General features: G+C 39.7%; 1 long non-coding RNA gene across 8 annotated transcripts in view; it reads left to right on the forward strand.

The window, feature by feature from the left end:
• Positions 1–25,436, forward strand: part of LOC106823216 (uncharacterized) — a 231,676-nt gene that overhangs the window by 174,480 nt on the left and 31,760 nt on the right. For all 8 annotated transcript variants that reach the window (XR_011493315.1, XR_011493307.1, XR_011493309.1 and 5 more), the window contains one exon: positions 21,691–21,762. This is a non-coding gene — a long non-coding RNA (uncharacterized lncRNA). The remainder of the gene's footprint in view (positions 1–21,690; positions 21,763–25,436) is intronic.

Here is a 25,436-nt window from a genome sequence, read left to right on the forward strand (position 1 = left end):
TTATTTGTTCTCCTGTAGTGAATGAGAGGCCGGTTTTCCCTTCCGTATCCTAAGAATGCAGACAGACATTCCCATTCTAACAGAGGCTGGGCTTCCGTGTCTCAGGAGTTCATCTGCAGATTTGTCTTCAGACCAGGAAACAGAATTTTCCAGGCCTCCAGGAGCAATTAACTCCTCCTTTCCAGGCTTGTATTCTTTTATTAGTTGTGGAGGCTCATCAAAGGAGAGAGGAGAGAGGCTGGTACTGGGCGTTGAAAAGGCCCAGGGGCAGATGAGTTAGCTTCTCAAGACCAGGAAGAGATTGGGGTTTCGAGTGGAAGAGCTGGCCCCTGCTCACCTGCAGTGTTCTGGATGGGGGATTCCTGCAGGTGCTGCAGAGGTGGCTCTGAGCCCTTGAAAGCAACAGCAGGGTCAGTGAAGACAACTGCTGTGAAGGTCACCTCTGATCTTGTCCTCCTTCCCTTCCATGACCTGGCGGGTGTCAGAAACGGCACATCTGAACTTCTACATGCACATGCCTCGGAATGGAAAGACCAGAGCCTGTCGTCTCATATGCCTTTCCTGGCAGACTCTGCCATGGGAGGTAGACTATTATTGCTGACAAGAAGGAAGGAGAAAGTCCTGCCTACATCCAACTTAATCATAATTTCACCATTTACATCCCAGCAGTGTCTCACTCTGCAATTTCAGAGACGCCAAGGAGGGTTGAGGCTCAGATCAATGGCTCCTATATTGCCAACAGCTGAATGGGCATTGCCAAACCAGCTAGATCTATATTTGAAAAAGGGGAAAAAGATGATATAAAAGTTCTCAGAACAATAAAATGAGTCCATTTTAAATACAGCTTCTGGGAATTATTCATAAACAGCTTCGGAAATCCAGAGGATTTTAGACACAAATGGAGATTTAGAGGGAGGCTGGATTGTCCTCTGTCCATTATCTTCAGCTGCCGCCTCCATTCATAAATGGAAAACTATAAAGAGGCAGATGTCAGTGAGACAGTCAGGCAATAACCAGTTTATTCACAATTGTAAGGCTCCAAAGAGAATTGCTAAAACCTAAGGCATCCTTTCATTCAGGTAGAAAGTTTTCAGAATGAAGTGGAAAATCAAAACTCTCTTTGAAGAAATTAGATTTGAGGATTCGAAGTAAAAGTGGACTAGCTATTTCTCAGAGCTGAGAAGATGGCTTACAGTTAGCATGCTGTGACCAAGGCCAGGGCACCAGGGAGGAACTTGGTTTGATGTCCACGGCCCCAAAGGTGGGGATTGGCTGATACCTCAATTTCTGCTTTTACACATACTAATCTCATTGGGTTCTAAGCTGAGAGAAAACTCCAGCCTAGATGAAAGAAGCACCTTTAACTATGTCTAGTCATCCCCATTTTGATTGAACATGGTTCTGTCTCCTTGGTCCTGAATCTTGACACACTTGGAATCATCTGGATAACTTTTAATTTTGCATTCCAAACCACTTAATCTCTAGCATTAGGACCCAGGTATCAGGGCTGGGTGACTCCAATGTGAGGGGGCATTTGAAACCAAATACTAGCTTGTCCCACTTTTCTCCAATATCATCACTTGTACCTTCTAGAATCCCATAGAATCCCAGCCCAGAATGACTACCAACTATTCTAATGAGAATTTTTGCCAGGTATCCATATCACTTTTTAAAAATAGAAAAAGACTGATGAAAAGATACAACATATTGGGAGTGGTAAGTGGAAACTGTGTACTTTCTGCTCAGTTTTGCTATGAAACTAAAAGTGTTCTAGAAAATAAAGTCTATAAAATAAATTTTTAAAAACCTTCAAAACCTTGGTAATCAATTTGAGCTGCTATAACAGAAATACCACAGACTGGGGTGGCTTATAAACAACAGAAATTTATTTCTCACAGTTCTAGTGGCTGGGAAGTCCAAGATCAAGGCCCTAGCAGATTTGATGTCTGCCAAGGACCTGTCTCCTAGATGGCTGTCTTTTCTCACGTGGTGGAAGGTGTGAGGGATCTCTCTGGGCTCTGTTTTATCAGGGCACTAATCCCATTCATGAGGGCTGCGACCTCAGGAGCTAATCACCTCCCACAGGCCCCACCTCCTAATACCATCACCTTGGGGGTTAGAATTTCAATAAGTGAATTTTGGAGGGACATAAGCATTCAGTCCACTGCATTCCACCCCTGCTCCCCACCCCCCAAATTCATATCCTTCTCACATGCAAATGCATTCATTCCATCTCAATAGCCCCAAAAGTCTTAACTCTCTTTCCAGCATCAACTCAAAAGTCTAAAGTCTGAAGTCTCATCTAAACATCATCTAAATCAGATATGGGTGAGACTAGAGGTACAATTCATCTGAGGCAAATCCCCTTCGAGCTGCCAGCCCAAGAAATCAAACAGGTTAGGAGCTTTCAAAATACAATGATGGATCAGGCACAGGGCAGATATTTGCATTCCAAAAGGTAAAAATAGGAAAGAAGGAAGATGTGACAAATCTCTAGCAAGTCCAAAACCTTAACGTTTGAGAATAGTTTTCTTTGCCTCTGTGATCTGCTCTTCAGCCCACTGGAGCAGAGTTCCTGCCTTCCAGACCCACTGGGGCAAATGTTCCGCCCCTTTAGCTTTGCTGGGCAGGAGTTAGGTCCCCAAGGCTCCAGGTGGTCCTGCCCCCACAGCTTTGGGAGACCCTGTTCCCATGGTTTTGCTGGGGACAAACCACACCACAGTTCTCACAGGTTGGAGTCCTGTGCCTGTGGCTCTCCTGGATTGGAAACACATGTTGGTGGCTCCACTGTTTTGGGGTCAGGGGGTTGACCCTGCCCCCAGGATCTACTGGGCATTGCCTGTTGGGGGCTTTCTGTGATAGGCTCCATGCCCCCCACAGTTTTCTGCCTGAGTGGCTTGCCTGTGGCTCTGAGCAGCTCCATCCTTCCAAATCTGGGTGGAGGTAGTCAGGTCTCCCAGGCTCCTGCACTATGCACACCTGCAGAGAGAGTGTGGGATGCCAAAATCTGCTGCTTGTGCCCTCCAGAGGGGTGGCTACCATGGCTTCTGCTGCACTGGGGTCGCCAGAGCCACACCTGGGTGTCCAAGGAGCCTGGCACTGGAGTACGGCGAGTGGAGTCCCTGATGTGAGGCAACACCTACACAGGGCAAGTGCCCCGAGGTAGTGCAGGCACCAGCGGCTCCTCCTTTGAAATTGTTCTGATGATCTTTGGATCACCTTGAGGAGAAGGGGGGTCATTCTTCCATTGTCTGGAACAATAGCTCCCGGTTTCTGTTTAGAAGGCTGACTAATCTCTTTATCAGATGATCTTTTGGCCACACCCTGGAAGTTATCTCTCAAACAGACCTTCTCATTTTTACAATATGGATAGGCCGAAAATGTTCCATATCTTTAAGTTTCACTTCCTTTCTGATTACCAATCCCATTTTTAAGTAATTTCTCTCTTCTCCCGTTTTATAATGAGCATTTAAGAGGAACCAGGCTGCTCCTTCAACCCTTTCCTTAGATATTTCCTCAGCCAAATACACAATTTCATCACTTGCTTCTCTGTGCAAGTTCCACCTTCCACAAAACACTAGGACACAAAGCCAATTCAGCCAAGGTCTTGGCACTTTATAACAAGGTTCGCCTTTCCTTCCAATAACAATAAGTGACTTTGGAACTTCCACGTTTCCAATAACTTGTTCCTTGTTTCCATCTGACACTTCATCAGAATGGCCTTTGCCATCCGTATTTCTACCAACATTCTGCTCCAAATTACTTAGGTATTCTCTAAGAAGACTGAAGCTTTTTCTACAGCTCACCTCTTTTCTTTCTGGATGCTCACCAAAATCTCTCTTAATGGGCTATTCAAAGCAATGTAGGTTTTTACAAGAGTGAATCTCAAAACTCTTCCAGCCTCTACTCAGTAACCAGTTCCAAAGCCACGTCCATATTTTTGGGTATTTGTTATAGCATCACCTCACTTTAGGTACCAATTTCTGTCCTAGTCACTTGGGATTGCTATAACAGACAGGTTGACTGCCCTCATGACAAAATCATCTCTCAAAGGTTCCACCTCCTGATACGATCACCTTGAGAGTTAGGAATCAAAATATGAGTTTTGGGGGGACATAAACATTCAGTCCATTGCAAAACCAAAAGATAAGGAATAGAAATAGATGGGTTTACTAATATTAATCTTGCCTTAGTGTTTGTTAGAGGTGCAGCTCAAGAGAAATCAGCCATGTGTCCTCCAACTCAGCTCAGTGGCATCTCTCCGTCTTTACCGCTTTACCTATAGTTTATTCACCAGCCAACTCAGGTTAGTTCTACATGCAGGAGAAACTCAGCCCAACTGATTGCAGCTCGTATGTACCTTCTAATATCTGGAAACAAGGTTCTTCTCTCTTTCAACATTAACCCTGTCACGGGCCACCCGTTAAGTCCCTCTCTCCTGTCTGAATCTGCTTCCAGCCTTCATTTGCTGAGCCCAGATGACTTGCTTACTCTCAGGCCAAAGGGCCAGCTCACCTCACCTGGACCAGGTTAGTAGTTCCAGCCAGGCTGAGGTACTTAGGTGCTCTAAAACAGCTCATTTCTGTCACCTAGCCACAACAGGTATGAGATATGACAATGACATTTACTCGTAAAGTAAGAAATACTGCCCATATTTGGGAAATCAGTGGTACCCATTTATACTATATGCTGTGGATATTCAACTCTATGACTGAAACTGAATGGGAGAATATTTCAATATGGAAGCCTGACTTTGGCTTTTCCCCCGCTTTTTCTGCATTGGAAGGATGGAAAAAACATTTCTCTTCACCTTCAGGGAAAGTTTAAACTTTAAGCTCTTCCTGCCCTCAAGGAAAAAGGAACCCAGATTTTTCAGTTGCTAATGATTCTGATTTTGGGTTTAATGAGCCATAAAGCTTTAATGTAGAAAAAACCCCCACAAACAGAGGAGAATGCCTGGGGCAAGAAAAAGAGAGAGAAAGTGCCTCATGCAAAACTTGAATAGAGAAAGGGCTTTTCCTCAGATTAAAACAGGTCAAAGCACAGAGGGGAATTAGACCAGGGAATGGACCAGGTTAGCTGAAGAGCTCTCCCTCAAGCTTCGGGACACCCAGGAGCCCCCACGATGAAGAGGGGCCCTGCATATTAGGTGAGGGCGATGGGGTTGGTGAATAAATCCGACTGTACTTTGCCAAGTGGCGATACAGCTGAACTAACCCCTGAGCTGGGCCATGGTTTATGGCACACAATTTGGTCGGTTCTTTCAGTAAACAGCAGCCTTTGGTGATTGGAAGTAGATGGAGGCTCACACCTTCTACCCCCACTTGTTTGCTACCAAGTGTTATGTCTTAATGAAAGCAAGATTCGAGAACAAGGCTCAGAAACAATGACTTTGCATGAAAGGTTTAATCCAAGATGAACAAATAAGAGCCTGCTGGTAAAATAAGTTCATCTTCTTGTGTATTTGGCGATAAGGTCTTTACAGAGGTCAAGTGAATTAAAATGAGGCCCTTCGGGTGGGCCCTAATTCAATCTGACTGGTGTCCTTAGAAAAAGAGGAGATTGGGACATACAAAGAGACAGTGCAGAGAGGAATGGCCGTGTGAGGACACAGGGAGAAGACAGTCAAGGGGAGAGGTCTCAGGAGAAAACAAACCTGCTAACACCTTGATCTTAGACTTCCAGTCTCCCAGACTGTGAAGAAATAAATTTCTGTTCCTTAAGCCACCGAGTTTGTGGTGTTTTGTTATGGCAGCCTTAGCAAACTAACACAATTTGAAAATTCTACAGGCAGCTTGTTTAATTTGTTTTTTTGAAGTGCATATATTCAAGTGTGAGTCTTGTGGCGAGTATAACGTTGCTCCTCCTAACATTTGCTGGATACGTCTTGCTGAACCAGAATCCTTTTCCTTTGAAGGATCACGAACCTTGATGGGAGAATATTTCTTCTCTATCCATTCCTTTCCATGAGAAGGAATGTTCCACTAAACAGTCCTGCTGCCTTAGGCTCCCTCATTCCCTTTCTCTCTCCCCCAGAAGTGGAGTGAGTTATTTTGAGGTAAATTTGGGAGGGGAACTGGCTATGAGTATCTCAGCCACTTGTTTCTTCATTGTCATGGAAGGCAGTATGCCCTCAGAAAGCATGTGTTCTGGTCTGCAACTCTGTGCCCTTCATTATACTAGGGAACCCTGACTTGGGGAGGCCATGATTATCCAGTGCTGTTTGTGACAGAGTGGGTAAAAGGAAGCCCACTGTTACTGCACAACTTTCCCAGTTACCTACTGCTGTGTGACAAACTAGCCTAAAGCTTAGTGGTTTTAAAACAATAATAATTTCATTAAGGTCATAATTTTGTGGGTCAAAAATTTGGGCAGGACACAGCAAGGATGACGTATATCTGTTCTGCAATGACTAGAGCCTTACTTAGGTTGGTTCAAATTGCTACATTTGGCTCAGCTGGCTTTACTGGAGCCATGTATCATGGGCCTTAATTCTAACCATCAGCTGGGTTCCTCAGTTTTTCTCCACATCACATCAACATGGGCCAGAATGTCCAAGATTTTCACGGACATATTTCTGCATGGGCTGGGCTGGCAGAAACAGCTAGGGCTACTAGGCATCTCTCCCACTCCAGATGGACAGTCTACAAGGTTGGCTTGGGCTTCCTCACATTATGGTGGTCTCAGAGTAGATGGACGTCTTATATGGTGGCTAGATTTTCCCAGAGTGAGCATTCCAAGAGGCCAAGTGGAAGTTGCAAGGCTTCTTCTAGCCTAGTCTCAAGAGTGGCGCAGCATCACTTCTGATGTATTCTATTGGTTACAAGTGGTTCACAGGGCCGGGCAAGACTTAATAGATAAGGAATGGCTACCCAAGGATGTTAATACTAAGAGATGGCTAAAAAAGTGGTGGTGGTGGTGGGAGTGTCTTTTGTAGAAACTAGCCACCACAAAGCTTAAGCTGTATACTTACATTGGTAATTAAGGTGCTACAGGCATGTCCATCTGTCTTACTCTTCTGTTTTACTTTCTGTTTGGTTCAGAGTTCAGGACAGGAAAAGCGAAATGTTTTTTCTTGACCTTCCCATATATCAGCAACGGCTATCATCTGTCCTTGCAATATGGCTTGTATCCGAAATATTCTAATTATAGACAACATTCAAAAGTGCTCTGCTTGCATGCAAATAAGAGGATGTAAATAGATGCTTGCGTATTGGGATGCTATCTAACATCCAGCTTAGCCATCCAGCTAAGCTGCTCTGAATTCCTATGAATTCACATAACATAGAGATAATACATAAACTATGAGTTAATACATGTTTGTTGTTTGAGGCCACCAAATTTTGGGTTAAATTTTTATGCAGTTGTAGATAACTAACACAACATATATATATGTACTTTTTTCATATTTTCCATTTTACTCTATGTTAATTATTTTAATTTGATTTTTTCTTTTACTCCTTTTTATATTTGCAGCTTGTTAATTTTGGATCTGTACTACGCTTTGCTAATGTACTAATGGTTCCCTTCTCTTTCCTGGTAGTTAAAATCAAGTCTATTATTTCTCTATTAATATTAATTTTAATTCAAAAACCCCTCACCAAGTGCGCTATTCCTCTACCGCTTCCCTCCACCTTCCATGCACCACTTAGGGTCTCTCACGAGGTTCGGCTATCGGCAGGAGCTGAAGTCATCTGAAGGCTTGAAGCAGGCCAGAGGATTCACTTTCAAGATGGTTCATTCCCATGGCTGTTGGCTGGAGCCTCGGTTCTTCACCTAGCCTTCAGAGCAGCCCTCTACAACTAGAATGCCATTTGAGCCTCTGTTTCCTGCCTGATCTGACTAGAAGATTAGCTCATCCAATGATCAGAATATTTGTTTTATTTGTGAAGGGGTGAACTTTTCGGACATGGTATTCTTTGGGGTTCTTAAAAGTTGAAGTGATGCTGGGAATTCATTGAGTTGAGAAATACAGAGCGTGTGACTATTTTGGTTCCTGATTGCTAATAAATGGTTGTATGGTTATTTTCATTTAAACATGCAATCTGATATCAAGATTTTGAGAAATAGACATTTAGTTCTTATTCACCTTTAAGCTTTGGAAATTATTAATATTAATTTGAAAAACACAGGCAATGGTAAAAATAACACAATGAATATGAAATAGTTGTTTACTCTCAAACACCCCAAATAATTACAAATATCATTCTAAATGGTCAAATATTAAAACCATTTCAATTAAAACTAAAGCAAAATTTTTGGAAAATAAATTATAAAAATATTTCTTTTTACTGATAAAAAATATGTAACTAGAAAATCAACAAGATTGCAGTACATTAGTAAGAATTAATAAAAAAAATTAGGTAAAATGACTGGATATAATATAAATATATAAAAAAGCACTGGGTTTTCTCTACAATAATGGTAACCAGAAATAAAATTAGGAAAATATTTCATTTATAATGGTGGCAAAAATGAGAAAGCACTTAGAAATGAATTTAAGAAGAAAAGTTTCTGAACTTAATAGGTAAATTTAATATGAAACATAGGAAAAAATTTAGTTTTTATTGAAAGACATAAATCAATATTTATGCAATTAGAAAGACATACCATATTTTTAGATGGTAATATTTAATAAATAAAATATCAATTCTCCCAAAATAATATGAATTCCAATTATAATTGTAAGAAGCGTTTTTGAGAATTTCATAAAGGATGTTCTTAGGGAAGAATAAGTAAGATAGCCAAGAAATGGATGAAAAAGAAATATCGTGATAAGGATATAGCCTTGCCAGACATAGAAGGTGCTGTAGAACTTTGGTGTTTCAATAGATAAATAGGTCATTGGAGCAAAATAGTGAATCAAAAAGTAACTCTAGTATTTATGAATTCTTAACATATAATACAATTGGCACTTTATTCATTGGGGGAAAAGACAGTTTATTTAACACAGTTGACATTTATTTCATCTGGAAGAAAATGAAGTGGGATTGCCATCTCAGACCATGTATGAAAATAAATTCCAGCTGGATTAAAGACTTAAATGTACATTTTTAAAAAAAGAAATGAAAAAAGAATCTTAGAAGAAAATCTAGGGAGTTGCACTTACTGCCTAGGTGTGGTAGAGAATTTTTTAACCAGCATGGAAGATCCAGAAACTATAAAAGACAGACACATTTAGGGGTAGGCCTGGTGGCGTGGTGGTTATGTTCGTGTGCTCTGCCTCAGGAGCCTGGGGTTCGTAGGTTCGGATCCCGGGCATGGACATGCTCACTGCTTATCAAGCCATGCTGTGGCAGGTGGCCCATGTATAAAGTAGAGGAAGATGGACACAGACGTTAGCTCAGGGCCAGTCTTCCTTAGCAAAAAGAGGAGGATTGGTGGCAGATGTTAGCTCAGGGCTAATCTTCCTAAAAACAAACAAACAAACAAGACAGACACATTTAAACATATAGAAATATGGCAGAAGATACCAAAGTCAATGGATACATGATAGATTTATAAAAATGTATTTGCAAGACAAATTCAAATAGTTTAAAATCTATAGAATACAAAGGAAATATAAGATTCAAACTGACACGAAAACATACCTTGATAGAATTGTGGACAAAGGATGTAAATAGGAAATTCTTAAAAACGAAAAGCCTTGTGATAAAATCCTTAAACTCACAGTTAATAGACTGATTCTGAAGATAGGAAAGAAGAGGAAAGTGAAGAGAAATAAAAAATAAAATTAAGGGAAAAATAAATACTGAATAAAAATTTCTCAGAATGTTTTTGCTTTTGTTTTTGTTTTGGTGAAGAAGATTACCACCGAACTTACATACGTGCCAATCTTCCTCTATTTTGTATGTGGGATGCCACTTTAGCATAGCTTGATGAGCGATATGTAGGTCTGTGCCCAGGATTCGAACCTGTGAACCCCAGGCTGCCAAAGTGGAATGTAAGAACTTAACCACTATGCAACCAGGCCGGCTCCTCAGAATGTTTCATATGAAACTGTGTGCACAAAATTTTCAATGTATGTGAGTATCTGTATAAAGTCTTTAGAAAATAGATCAAGTTAGATCTATGTCTACTAGTACTGGATATCTTAAATATACATATATATAAATGAGTGAAGAAAACCTGTGTTTTATGGGATTGTGTATACTATAATTCTATTTTTTTTTGAACAATAACAAGAATAAAAGTCCTATGGATGTGCTTATATGCATGTGTAAATTTGTTGGAGAGATGGTTAGGAAGGATACACACCAATCTTGTTACTTTGTGTGTGTGTGTGTGTGTGTGGTGGTAGTGGTGGTTGTGGTGTTGAGAGTGGTGGCAGCCAGCAGATTTGCTTATCTGTTCTTTTGTAGTGTTGTTTTTACCCATTACAAGAATATTTTACCCTGGATATTTGAAAAAGATCAAATACTGAAAACATATATATATATATATATATATATTTATATTTCAGTTTCCTGTGCTATGTTAAAATAATAGGTAAGTATTTATGAAAAATGGAATTCTAAATCACTGTTTAAGGCAAAAATTGAGTATAGGCAGAATGACTCTAGAAACTCCTTATATCACTCACAAAGTACATAATACTCGATTTTCAGCATACAAACCCATAAAATACTTTGCACATTAAAGTTTACAAAGGAAACATCCAAAGGAGGAACAAAGGAAAATCTCTTTGCATGTAACCACTCTGTTCTAACATAACCATCGGCACCGTGGGGTGGGGAGGGATGAGTGTAGAATTCTAGAGTATTCCTTCTTGCCTGTAGAGTTTACTCCATTCAGGTTTAATATCAAGTCTCTAAACCATAAGACATTAATTTATTGTGAGGATAAAAATAAATAGTAGTCAAATTGCATTTTTACTATAGCTCAGGTTCTAAGGTTACTCCACAAGTTATATGACCTTGATGGCTTTATATAATTATGTTAAGTGACAGCTCCAATTTAGCTGACGATCAAATGAAATCTGCCTATACATTAGGCTGTTGGATTAAAAATCTCCATTTCACAAAATGGAAACCAATTCAGAGGCTTTAAAGTAACTTATGTAAGGAAACATCGGGAGAAAGGAGCACAGGAGAATTTGATTCCATGCCTGCCAGAAACCTAAGCCCAGCCTGTATGGTTCTCCACCTGTGTTGACCTGCAGTGGAAAGTCAAGAGAAACCTGGCAAAGCAACTCACAAATCCACCAATCCAGCAGGTCAAGGAACAGAAGATAGAGAGGCAGAGAAGGCAGAGGGCTTACGTTTGTGTTTCTGGGGGTGCATGTGGATTGGGGGTGGGGTGTTCATGTAGGATAAGTATATGGAAGAGGTGAGAGGAAGTTGACTTGGCACAGGGAAATCTAATTGGCTTGGGAGTGAGAATTGTGGGGGACTTAAAAACTGCAGTGGCCACCAACTAGTAATTTGCACTTCATCCTACCTTTATTTCTTGTCCAAAGGGAGGAAAAAGGCCTTGAAGAACAGGAGTAGGAGGGAGAAGAAAGGAAGAGCTGGTGGGAGGTTAAGGCTAGGTTGGTTTCCTTCCTGACCTCACCCACATTCTCCCACTCTTCCTGTCTGCACCCAGGTGCTGCCCAGGCAGAGGCTGCTAAGGAGAGCTGGGTTACAAGGAGGAAACTGGAGACTTACAGTGGAACACAAGCTCCAGGGAAACTCTTAGGGAATCTGTGGCTGGGATTCCCTGGTAAGCAGTTGTCCCTTCCTTGCCATTCTATTGCGTTATAGGGTCAGCAACGGGAGCCTCCTATTTGGTAGGTGTCCCTTAAAGGGTAAGTGAGTGAGTGAGTAACAGTATGACCGTAATCTTATTTGCCTTGCAGGATATGGATGTTTGTGACTCTGTAGTTCTCTGATTCTCTGAACACCAATCGGTGTCCAACAATTCAATATCATTCTGACAGTAACTACCCGGGGTTAACGTCAGACTTCACAGGTTTAAAGGCTCATTCCCAAAGACTGTTCCCACTTTAGATGCCAACAGCAAGTATCAGATCCCAGGTAACCCCCACTTCTGTCTGACTTGCTTACAAATTCAAGGCTTCCCACAACCCCCTTTTCAGGTTCAATAATTCCCTAGAACGACTCACAGAACTAAGGAAAGCACTTTACATACTATTACTGGCTTATTATAAGCAATACAACTCAGGAAGAGCCAAATGGAAGAGACGCACAGGGCAAGGGAAGGGGGGAGGGGCATGGAGCTTCCATGCCCTTTCTGGATATGCCACCCTCTCAGCACTTTGATGTGTTCACCCACCTGGACGCTCTCGGAATTCCATTGTTTGGAGTTTTTATGGAGGTTTAATTTTTAGGCATGATTGATTGAATCATTGGCCTTTGGTGATTGAACTCCATCTCTAGCACCTCTTCTCTCCCCAGAGATCAAGGGGTGGTACTGAAAGCTCCAACCTTCTTATCATGCCTTGATCTTTCTGGGGAGCAGCTCCCATCCTGAAGCTATCTAGAAGCCCTCAAGAGTCATCTTAATAACATAAACTCAGATATGGTTTTGTTACCAAAATCAAAAGACACTCCTATCACTCAGGGAATTCCAAGGGTTTAGGAGCTCTGTGCCAGGAGCTGGGGACAAAGACCAAATATATATTTCCCATTGTACCACAATGACATATTTTGATATTAAAAATTGAACTTCTTTTGGGGGGGTGACTTTTCTTTGTTACATTGGAATAAATCATTTAGCTCATTCTAGGGGTAATCTGATATGTCCCCCAGCCCCCCTCAAAAACAGGAATTATTCTTCTGAATAAAAGCCCTTTCACCCTAAAGAAAGAGCCAACATTCCCTGTATTTGTTTTCTAGGGCTCATGTAACAAAGCACCTTAAACTCCTGTAGCTCAAATAACAAAACTTTATCGTTTCACAGTTCGGGAGGCTAGAAGTCCTGAATCAAGGTATTGACAGGGTTGGTTTCTTCTGAGGGCTGTGAGGGAAAGATCTCTTCCAGGCCCTCTCTCCAGGGCTTATACATGCCCTGTTCTTTGTGTCTTCTTGTCATCTTTGTCTTCCCTCTCTGCTTATTTCTGTGCCCAAATTTCCCCTTTTTATGAGAACAACTGTCATATTGGACAGCCCACCTTAATGACCTCACTTTTACTTGACTAGCTCTACAAAGCACCTATCTCTAAGATCTTGGATGTTAGGACTTTAACATATGAATTTGCAGGGGGACACAATTCAACCCATAAAACCTTGTTTGCTAGTGGTTTGGCTCCTCATGTGAGACAAACACTTTCCGAATCGGTCACCAAGTGCTATTATGAGGGATTTTGTGTGGATGCATAAATGAGACTTCTTATGGACTAAATATTTGTATCCATATAGAGTGTGAACACTCTGAAAAGAAAGCACCATAAATTATCTCTTTCACTGGAAAGTCCCTCCTTGGACACATGAAATTGCCTAGCCTTGTTATCCTATTCTCGGCTCTATGTCCCTTTCGTCCAACCGGCACAGTTTGAGACTTCATCCTCCCACATCCCCTGTTGTTTGCAGACATTGATTTGGCTCTAGTGTTTTTCATCAATCCCACCCACATTTCCAGGATATATTGGAACAGAGTAACTCAGCGGTGCATTTCCAAAACTCTGATATCTTCCATTCTGGAATACAGATTTGTTCTGTTCAATTTCTCTGTTATGTTTAGAAACAATGGTTTGTTTGTTTCCAATGGCCAGGCCACATTCCAATGCAGCCAAATCAGAATTTCTGAAAGTAGGACCCTGATTTTTTAAGCTCCCCAGGTGATCCTACAACAAAGAGTCAAAATCACTGATCTAGGAAAGCAACGTGAGGAATAGCTGGAGAGGGGCAGGCTTTGATATGCCAAATACAAGACATGTGTACATTTCCCAAAATCAACCATTATGTCTCAAAGACAGTATAGTCTTGATATATAGCATGACAAAGAAATATTTTCCTGATTACAAAATAATTTAAACAATTGTCTCTGGCCACAGTGGACATAACATCTTAACTCATCATGAAAAGAAGTTCTAGTTACTTGCATTTCTGATTATAGACTGTACCTTGATGGCTTTTTGGCGCATAAAAAGAAAACCAAGTTGAGGAGTAGATACCCTTCATTCTACCCTTAGCTGCACAAGAAATTTGCTAAGGTTTTAAAATGAAAATCTTTCCATTACTTTTTTTTTTCTTGGCCGTTTAAAACTTACTTTCGAATCAAATTATACATTTACATAGTTTAAAGGGCTAAGTCATTCTGGAATTATTTATTAGGAAAACAGCACCTTCATACTCCTCATCTCATTTCCTTCTCCCACAGTAAAACATTTTTAGCCTTTGTTGCTGCTTTTACTGAGCACTGCTTTGTAAATTTCAGCTTGTTTTGTCATCTTGCCCTCTCCTAACTGAGCCCTGGACTCTACATTTGTCACATGTTTGTGAGGTGATGGATTTATTAAGTTGAGTGACTTGGTGTCAAATTTTGATCATAGTTTTCATTTGCTGTGATGCATTGTGTTTCTTGTGAGTGTTCTCACATAAACTTTTAGTTTTCCTTTTATCTTCCTATTTTTCTTCTAGTTTCTTTGTTTGGATCTTGTGCTACTTTCTTTAAAAAAAATATTAAGGGAAAATTCACGGAATATGAAACTGACCACTTTGAAGTTTACAATTCAATAACATTTAGTACAGTCACAATACTGTGTAGCCAGTATGACTTGACTATCTAGTTCCAAAACATTTTCATTATCCCAAAAGGAAACCCTTTACCCACTAAGCAGTCTCATTACTTCTTGGTAAGATCAAATACTTATTGTATTAGTTATCTATTGCTGTGTAACAAATGACTCTGAAACATAGCAGCTTAAATCAGTAATCATTTATTATCTCATAGTTTCTAGGGGGTCAGAAATCCACACACAGCTTAGACTTCAGCTCAGAGTTTCTCACAGGCTATAATCATAGTGTGAGGGGATATAGTCATGTCAAGGCTTGACTGGAGGAGGGTCGATTTCCAAGTTCACTCACATAGTTGTTGGCAGGGTTCAGTTCTGTGCAGTCTGTTGGACTGAAGGCTTCAGTTCTGTGCTGTTTGGGGCCAGAGGCCCAACTCAGTTCCTTGACATGTAGGCCTCTCCACAGAGAAGCTCATTCATCACAGCTGGCTCCATCAGAGCAAGAAAGTAAGAAAATAATAGAGGACTCTGAGAAAGAGAGAGAGAAACAGGGAGAGAGACACAGAGAAATATCCAGTGAGATAGAAGTCAGTCTTTTTCTAACCAATCTGAAAGTGTCATCCGATCACTTTTGCTGTATTCCATTTGTTAGAAGCAATCACTAGGTCCAGCTCACACTCAAGTGAAGGGGACTACACAAGGACATGAGTTACCACCATGCTGAGAGGTGGGGATCATTGAGGGCCATCTCAGAGGCAGCCAACCATGCTTTGGTGTGGCTCTCTCCAGGTATTTTCTGTTTGGCAATGTGAGGATCTATTATCCAATTTTGAGTAGTCTTTGGTAATTAAAGGGTGATTTTGCCTTACCCACCACACGTCTAAAAGAATTTGCATTAATTTATAGGAAAGAAAACTTATACAGGCAAAACTCATAACAATGAAGACAGAACAAAATAAAAATTTTAATATATATCCCTTGCACATGAAAAAGGCAGGCAGACAGAGTTGAATAATTATCATAATCCTGTGCCCAAATATATATATTTACAAATTCATATTCTACATACTAAGTATGGAACAAAATTATATTGATAAGTAAGAAAGGGGAAGATAATGTTGGCTGCAGCTACTAAGGAGGGAGAAAACTAAAAAGATGTTACCTACAGGAGAATGAATGGTGAGATTTAAAACATATTCTTTAAACAACAAGAATCAGACAATTTGCAACATGAAGAGAATATTTTGTGAGCTTTGGCAGCTATTTCAAGAACTGCCAAAGAAGAGGACTCTGATGTCTTTGTGTTTCCCTGGGGGCAGAGGTACCTCACGGTGAAGTTTCTTGAAGCTCTAGGTTTTGTGTCCTGGATCCCCCCTCTAACTAGCTATGGAACTTAGAGCAAGGTACTTAAGATTTTTAAGTCTCCACTTCGCTCTATGTAAACCGTGATAATCATAGTATACATCCCAGAGTTGATAGAATGATAAGCTAAGTAGAAGTCCAGACACAGATTCAATTACATTTACTTATATTGAACTAGGGTTAAGGGATGGAAACATTGAGGGGGTAGGTTTTGCCTTAACACTGAGAAGAATCATCACAATTTAGAGCAGGAGCTGGCAAACTATGGTGGGTGGGATTTTGCCCATGGCCTGTTTTTATTTCTTCTAGTTTTATTGAGAAATAGTTGACATGCATCACTGTATAAGTTTAAGGTATACAGCATGACAGTTTGATTTGCATATATTGTGAAATGATTACCACAATAGGTTTAGTTAACATCCATCATCTCGTGTAGATACAATAAAAAGAAAAGAAAAAAAATTTCTCCTTGTGACAAAAACTCTTAGGATCCACTCTCTTAACAACTTTCCTATATATCATACAGTGGTGTTAACTATAGTTGTCATGTTATACATTACACCCCTAGTGCTTGTTTAGCTAATAACTGGAAGTTAGTACTTTTTGACCACCTTCCTCCAATTTCCCCACCCCTGTCTCTGGTAGCCACAAATTTGACCTCTTTTTCTATGAGTTTGGTTGCTTTTCTTTTTTAGATTTCACATGTAGGTGACATCATACAATAGTTGTCTTTCTCTCTCTGACTTATTTCACTTAGAATAATGCCTCCAGGATCAAACCATGGATTTCCTCATTTTTTGTGTCTGAATAATATTCCATTGTATATATATATATATACCATAATTCTTTTATCCACTCATCCATCATTGGACACTTAGGTTGTTTCCATGTCTTGGCTATTATAAATAATACTGCTATGATCATGGGGGTACAGATATCTTTTCGAGTTAGTGTTTTTGTTTCCTTTGGTTATATTCCCAGAAGTGGAATTGCTGGATCATTTGGTAGTTCTATTCTGAATTTCTTGAGGAAACGCCATATTGTTTTCATGGCCTTGTATTTTATGAACTGTGTCTTAGTCAGTTTGAGCGGCTATAACAGAATACCATAGACTGGGTGGCTTAAATGATGCACATCTATTTGTCACATTTCTGGAATCTGAGAAGTTGAGATGAAGGTGCCAGCAGATCTGGTGTCTGGTGAGGGCCCACTGCCTGGTTTGCAGATGGCTGTCTTCTTGAACATGGCTGAGAGACACAGAGAGGAAGCAAGCTCTCTAGTGTCTCTTTTTAGGAGGGCACAGTACCATTCATGAAGGATCCACCTTCATGACTTAATTACCTCCCAAATGCCCCATCTCCAGTGATCAGTGCGTTGGAGGTTCAGATTTAAACATATGAATTTTGGGGAGACACAAACATTCAATCCATAGGGGATTACGAATGAAGAATGATTTTTATACTTTCAGAGGGTTATGTGTGTGGCCCACAAAGCCAAAAGTCTTTAATGTCTGCCCCTTTACCAAAAGAAGTTTGCCCACCCCTGGAAAGCTTTCTCAAAATGGGATGTCATCTTGCACAGTAAGTGAGTTTCTCGTGCTTAAGATTTTCTTAAATGTACTTAAGAAGGAAATAGAGTAACTCTTCAATGATAGTATAGAAAGAATTCACACTCGAGAAGACAACTGAAGAACTCTGAAGTCCTCTTCAACTGTAAGATTCTATCAACTTTTGGCTGCCCATTCCATATTTTGAGGGCTCTGGTTTTTAGAAAATTCCTCTTTATGTTGAGAAACTGTTTCTTAATAAATTCTATCCATGGCTGTTCTTCTCTGCCCTTCATCCTTTGTTGCTATGTGTTTTAGAGTGGTTGTCAGAAGGATGTTTGCAGCATTGAGGCCTAGGCCATTTCTGATGTCTTGATACTAGATTACTCCATATTTTATTGTAAAGTGTTGGACTGCCATAATATTGATAATAGCGAAAGGATAAAGGGAGGTAAGAAGCCAAACTTCCTGTTAATAGTAAGAAAAGTAACTTAAGAAAGGAAATGTTGGCTTGGTCTTATTTAGATTTTCACCCTGACAGACGGTACCAAGACATGTAATGATAATAATAAATATTTATTAACCATCTATGTGCAAGGCACAGGATACATATGTACAATTTATATATATATATATAAAATCTCATTGAATCCTCACAAAAATTGAATCCTCCCCCTAAAAATATCCAATTGCCTCATTTTACATGTTTTCCCCCTTTAAGCTGTGGAAAGGAGCAGTAGCCCTTGCACATTACCTTTTCTGGGTGCCTGAAACACGATCGGTATTTTTCAACATTTATTTTGGTTATCTAGCACTATGTGCATAGGGAAATGGGTTGGTATGAAATCCAACATTCTTCTTCTGCTTTGTTTGGCCAAAGAGTAACGGTTTTCAGTTCTCCAGGCAAGTGTAATGAATATTTTTTAAAGAAAATATTATCCTTGAGCTACCTGAATCTATTATGTGTGGTAAGATTCCACATTCCTTTCCGTCTGTTTTTCTTGTCCGAGAATTTGGCTCTTCTGCATGTCTTTGTGATTCAGAAGAAAGTCTGTGTCTCTCTGCCTTTATTTTCTTTCTCTTAAAAATCATCAAAACGTAAAGAAGTTGGGTACCATGTGCGCTGGGGTTACCATTAATTCTTTCAAAAACGTGGATCTTCCAGGATCGTCACATGTACAACAGTGAAAATGACACCAATGTAAGGTGTGTGTGTAGCAATGACTTTTCCACTTTAATTTTTATGACCAGGACCTTTGAATTTGGTTAAATAACAGAGAAATTCTTGGCTTGAGGTTAGGGTCATGGAGGAAGATTGAGATGGAGGAGATTTTTAATTTTTGCAGAGATTGGTGGTAGAATGCTGATGCCTCAGTGGGAATATTTGCCCAGCAGTGAATGCAACCCTAGATGTTCTCCTTAGGCTTTGGATAAACTAGGACCTCAGCAGTCAAGGGAAGGTACATGTGACCCCAAGTCAGCTAGTTAAACTAGCTCTCCCCAAAGCTTGAATACTAAGGTGACTCTAATGATGCTGAGTCATTCTAAATGTGGCCCTGGGGAGAGGCTGCCCTTTAGTTCCTGGGGAGCTCTGGTCTCTGGGTGGCAGAGCCAACTGGGCTCATGTGTGCATGCTTTGACTTGGGGATGAGAAAAGCCTTGATTGACAGAGAAAGCAAAACTATAGGAAATGAAGGAAGTATAAGCAGATCGAAGGCACCAAAGGAAAAGGGTGTTCTGCCCAGGCAAGAAACCACACAAGTCCTGAAGCAAGTGTTGGTCACAATTGCTTGGTTTTGTTACTAATCCTCATCCTAGCCTGGGCTAGGATATGTCTTATTATTTACCTATTTATTTTAAAAAATAAAGGTCTCTACCTCACCATCTTTCTGATGTCCTTGTCTTTACGTTGCCTGTAAGGGAAGGTGATACTCCTTTATGTTTCAGTGCAATATTTTCTGTGTATCTCTGCTTTGAAGTAGATAATACCTGCTTGTGGCAACCAGAAATGAGATGTGAATAAAGAAGATTATGAGCCAATATATCCTTAAGTATTAAAATGTGTGTGAATTAAGTGTGACTGAAGATTTTGAGAGAGATGAGATCTGATTTGACTGAAAGATTGGCCCCAGCAATAGTGGAGATGAGATGGAGTTTTGCTACAGCGAATTCTTCCAGTTTCACCTTCCTTGCTTCTAATCTCCCTTGTTTTACGGCCTTGCCTCTGAGTTACAATTTATTCAGCAGACTGTTGAGCTGCCAATTTGCTTAAAGCATCTCAAGGTGTCTTTTTCAATATATTTTCTCTATCTCTCATAGCCTTCCTTCCTCTTTCCCAAGACCTCTTTGGTTAACATTTCTTCATCCGTTAACACAGAACCCTAGTATCATCTCTGTTGAATTCAGCTCAGGCTGCTCAGTGTAGGATAATTGCGTTCCTCCCAAACACTCTATGCAAATATCTGTCATTGTGTTTCCCATATGTTATTATAATTTCCTATTTATCTGTTTACCGCTTCCAACTACTCTCTGGCTTATTTTTCTTGGTGTAGAGAAAAATAGATGGTGTCAAAAGGCTATAGACTGAAATAAGCCCCTTTTCTGAACAGGACTGGTTTCAGATAAACTAGCCCATCATCACATAACTGATTCATGTCAAGTCATCTAAGAAGCCAAAGGCAAAAGGCCACACACATCCAGAATAGGCAAATCTCTAGAGACAGAAAACAGCTTAGTGGCTGCCAAGGGCTGGGGGAAGAGGGAAATGGGGAGTAATTGCTTAATGAGGATGGGGTTTCTCTTTAGGGTGATGAAAAATTCTGTAACTAGATAGCGGTAACGACTATACAACATGGTAAACATTCTTAATGCAACTGAATTGTACGCTTTTAAATGGTTGCAATGATAAGTTTTATGTTATGTGTACTTTACCACAATAAAAATAATAAAATAAAAAAGGAAAAGTAAACAAAAATACAAACAGTCAAAAAAAAAGTAGTAACACCAATTCCTGTATGTCCCTGTGTGTTCCTAAGATTTCTGATCAGAGTATCCTGAATCCTTTGCCTCCCCAGATCCTGAATCCTTGACCTTTTAGGATGCTACAAGGTGAATCCATAACTTACAGACTCTCCGCTATAATTTTCTTCTGTAACAAAGTCCTCATGATGGAAAAAAAAAAAGAGAAAGGATTTTCATACAAGGAAAATTGGATTAAATATTTTCAGTAAAAGTACTTATCAGGCATGACCAGGGACTGTTTTTCCCCCTTTATAGACATAACTGTTTTAAATTACAAAGTAATAAGAGTTATTTGCAAAAAAAAAAAAAAAAAAAGACAAGTATATAAAGTAAAAAATAAAGATCATTAAAAAAAAATCTCCTCTGACAGAGACGAAGCTACATACAATCAAAATGGGATTTTATTTCCCCTTTCTGTGCACACAAACAACATTCCCCAGCCTGTCTTGCAGTCAGAGGAAGGACTGTGTAATTGTGTTCTGGCCAATGAGTTGTTAATGGGAGTAATGTAGCTCACTTCCAAGGCTGGCTATAAAGTCCCTGAGTTGTCATCATGCTCTCTCTTTTCCTTCTGCAATGACTTTGGAGATGACCTGTTTGAGATTAAGTAGAACCACAAGTTAGGAGAAACCTGGATCCCTCTGCCACTGCTAGGAAGGTGAACTACCCAGGAAAGCCAGGCAATGTGCATAAGATCATGACATGAATGAAAGAAAACCTATATTGTTATTGCATTAAACTGAAATTCAGGTCTTATTTGTATTCATAACATAACCTCTCCTAGTCTGATTCATTTACTTCTCAATCTTACTTAACAGCGGTAACTAAATGTGTATACAATTTTTCAATCTAAGTATAAAATATTTCCATGTCAAGTCTTCTTCCTATTCCTTTAAGGTAGATCCCAGATGTAATTTAGGTGACCCACTTACTGGTAGGAAATTATGTTCTTTCTTAAACCAAGTGAGGGGATTCCATTCTCCTTGCTAGGCAATTGCTCAGGAATAGATACGTGATATAATTCCGGCCAAAGGGAAATGAGAGGAAGTCTAACAGATGGTTTTTTTTAACGTTATTTCCACAGGTTATGAAAAGATGGCTGTTCATCTTTTGCTCAGCGTTGTTATAAAGCCTGGATTTTTGGTTCCATACATTGGTGAGTGGAGTTATTGTGAGAGCAAAGTTTATATGCAAAGTAGAAGGAAGAGATGGTCATAAACTTTGTCCTTTATGATGTCATTTAGCCAATAAATTAACCAGCACTTTTCCCATTAAATTTTTGGCACACACGATAATAAAACTTTCTTATTTTTTTAGCCACTTTGAAATGTTTTTCTGTTACTTGCAGCCAAAAGCATCCTAAGACATTGGTATTTAAATTGTTATCAATGATTTTAATATTTCAAATACAATTGCAGCAAATATTCTTGTACATTTATCATTGATCATGTCCATAATTCTTTCTGTAGTTGTATTTCTGGGTCAAAGAGTATAAGCATATAAATTTTTTACAGATAATGCCAGGTTTCTCTCACCAAATATTACCTTCCCTTTGGCTTTTAAGTTTGTCAATCTGGATATTATCAATCTATTTAATTTTGCCAATCCAATGGGCAAAATAATATCTCATGGTTTTACTTTGTATTTCTTTTGTTATTAATTGAGTTGAACATGTCATGTGCTTAGTGGCTATTTATAGGGCTTTTCTAAGTTGCCTATCAAATCTTTTGACCTTTCTTCCATTGACATTTGTATTTTTCTTATTGATTAATAAGAGCTTTTAATAAAAATAGGGCTATTAACCTTTGCATTGTAAATATTTTCCTCTGGTCTGTTGTTTATTTCTGCCTTTGCTTGTAACACCTGTTCCCACATAGGAATATAATATTTTTATCTTATCACTTTCCTCACTCTTAAATTGAATGCCTTCCAAATTTTTGTATCTTAAAATCCCAGGTGTTGTTCCTCTAAGGGGTATTTTCAAAGACCGAGAAATCTTTAAAGTGCAGATAATCCAAATTTTAAATGATTGAGGAGATTTAGAGAGCTAAAGTATATGGACATGTACTTCTTAAATTACTTCTAAAGATAAATGATTTTCCTGGAAGGGCATTTGAAAGAAGGGGAATGTATTTTTGTTGAGTATTTGCTGTGGGCCAGGCATTATGCTAGGTGCTTGACATGTGACTTTTTTTTCAGTTTTAATCCTAATGACAATTCTATAAGTTGGTTTTTATTATTACTATTTCAAGAGAAGCAAGGGGAATAGCTTGCCCATGGTCACATAGCCAATAAAGAGTAGGTCTGTGTAATGAATCTAGATCTTCTTGGCTTCATAACACTGCCCTTAATCAAGGTGCTGTACCATCTCTGAAAGACACAGATACCGGGTAAATATGTAAAACAAATAAAGTTTGTATTTCCCCCCTTCACACTTCTCTTTATGGTGCTCTTTCTTTTATCCAGGAGTTAGAAATTAAAAACCACGTCTATGTGACTCTAACACTATTCTTTTTTCACTGTGCTGTGATGTCTTCCCTTGAGCTTAAAGAGAAAAATGGGACATTTAAATTTTTTTCGTTCTTTTAATCAAGCCTTATTCATCTACAAAACTGAATCAAATCACCGACATTATCAGGAAAACATTTCATGATGTTTGTGGGCTAGATGCATATGTTTTTGGAGACACTGATCAATCCGGTGATGCCTTTGTCTCATTTATCACCAGGGCCTATTTGTTAGGGACTTACCTTACTGAATCCCTCCTTGTTTGAACAGCCACTTCCTCCTGTCTCAGCTGGCTGTCGTTGATGTCTAGGACTGTCTGGTATTATTTTTAAGATGAGAGTGTGGGAAGAAAAGAGGAAATGTGTCTGCGTATTGCACCCACCTCTGATTCAGGAGAACTTTTCTGCTTCTGAATTTTGAGATGTACTCTATCAGAGGTTTAAGTCTCTTTGCCTACTAATCCCAATGTGAATAAACACTCAGAATAGCCAAAATAAAAGAACCTTTAATTCGAAGACTAAAAAGCCTTGAAAATAAGATCTGGAAAAACCCTTCCCAAAGATCCTAATCTCAAGAGCTGCCAATTTTTTTTATACCCTAGCAAAGCAGGTGGGGAGTCAGGAGTCTAGATTTCTACTCTTTATTCTGTCACTTACTTGCTGAATGGCATTGAGCAAGTCACTTAAATGCCCAGGGTAATGTTTTCACCACACATAAAGTGGAGGCATTGAAGCAGCGTGTCCTCAAGATCGTTTCTGTTGTTCAGTCCCAGGTTAGAACACCAGAGAAGCACCAGGCAAAATCAGAAAGTTGCCAGAGTTGGTCTTACACGCTTGATCTTCCCTTCACATTCTTTTTTTCTCCTCTGAGCACTCTACCCAGTAGATGCATGAAGGTCTTAGGGTCTCTGCTTCTGGGTTCCTTTGTTCCAGTTTTCTCAAACTTTATCTCTTGTTCCAAAACCTTTCATATTTACAGTCTCCTAAGGCCTTTCTCCTTGGTGTGAAAATGATCTATGAATCCACGCTAATCAGTTAATGGGTTACTTCTTCTTAGTACCTTGCTTGCATTCTAGTAAGGACTTTCAATAAACAGAATATATTTATTCCAAAAAAGTGACCGCAAAAATGAAAATTACAGGCCCTTTGGTGGGCCAGTGGGAAAGGTTGAGGGTGGGAATGGTTACAGGAGTCTTCTCAGAAATCACTAGGTAACAGCCACTGGGTTTGCTTTGTTGAACAGAACATAAATGCATTATGTCAGCTGATTCCTAGGGCCCCATTGGAGAGTAGGGCCTAAGGAAACTGGCCGTGTCACTGTAGCCTTTCTCTTAACATCAAAACCCTTAAGCTTTCATCGTTGCTTATACAGACATATTCTTTTCCTGAATAGAATTTTGAGTTCTCTGTGGTGGAGATTTGGGCATTTTACTTCTTTTTTATGCTCCATGGTGCCTAGCATAGGCTGGGAATGTAGCATCGCTTAATGAATACTTCCTGACATGTCATCTTTCTGGAAAAGAAACCAAAACAGTTATGTAGTTGTTACTTCATTTTTCTGGGATAAAGCAGCTTTTGAAACTATTAATAGCATCAGTATCTTTATTTTGCAGAGGCAGGAAAACAAAGAAGCTTTAATGACTTGTCTTATGTCACAACTAGAGAGTGTGACAGAGTTTGGATTAGAATTAAATTTCGACAAGTAGCTAAAGCAGAAAACAGGAGAAGGATCATCTCTTCTGTAATTGTTCTGCCAGCCCTTCTGCCCTCATGAACAGGTGTTGAGCAAAAGGAGAGAAAAGAGAAATGTCTGAGAGTGTGGGCTGGTTTCATAGGAGAGTTGGAACATGATAGATGGTAGTTATGCTGGCTGTTGGTTTAATAGAGGAGATAAAATGGTGGGCTTTGGGTGGCACTTAAATATGCCATCCAGGGTCTTATCTGCTTACCTAAGAAACCCTTTTTATGTGTCACCATCTCAGATTTTGAATTGGAAGACTCAAAGTCAGCCCCAAACCTGCCACTTGCTACCTGAGAACTCTTTGGAAAGGTACAAGGTAAAGATTCCTAAGCTATTTCTGTTGCCTACAAGACACTACATTATGGGGCTCCTGACTACCTCTGTTCCAGCCCCATGGTCCACCTTGCCATTCCCTCACCAAACCAAGAATGTTCCTGTCTCAGGGCCTTTGCACTTGCTATTCCTTCTTTTTTGCTCTTCCTTCAGAGAGCTGCATGGCTGGTCCCTCACTTCACTTAGATTTCTGCACCTTATTAGTGGCCTTGACCTTTCCTGATAATCCAATCTAAAATATTGTCTCTG

Source organism: Equus asinus, chromosome 12 (genome assembly GCF_041296235.1).
Source record: "Equus asinus isolate D_3611 breed Donkey chromosome 12, EquAss-T2T_v2, whole genome shotgun sequence".
NCBI classification, from domain to species: Eukaryota; Metazoa; Chordata; class Mammalia; order Perissodactyla; family Equidae; genus Equus; species Equus asinus.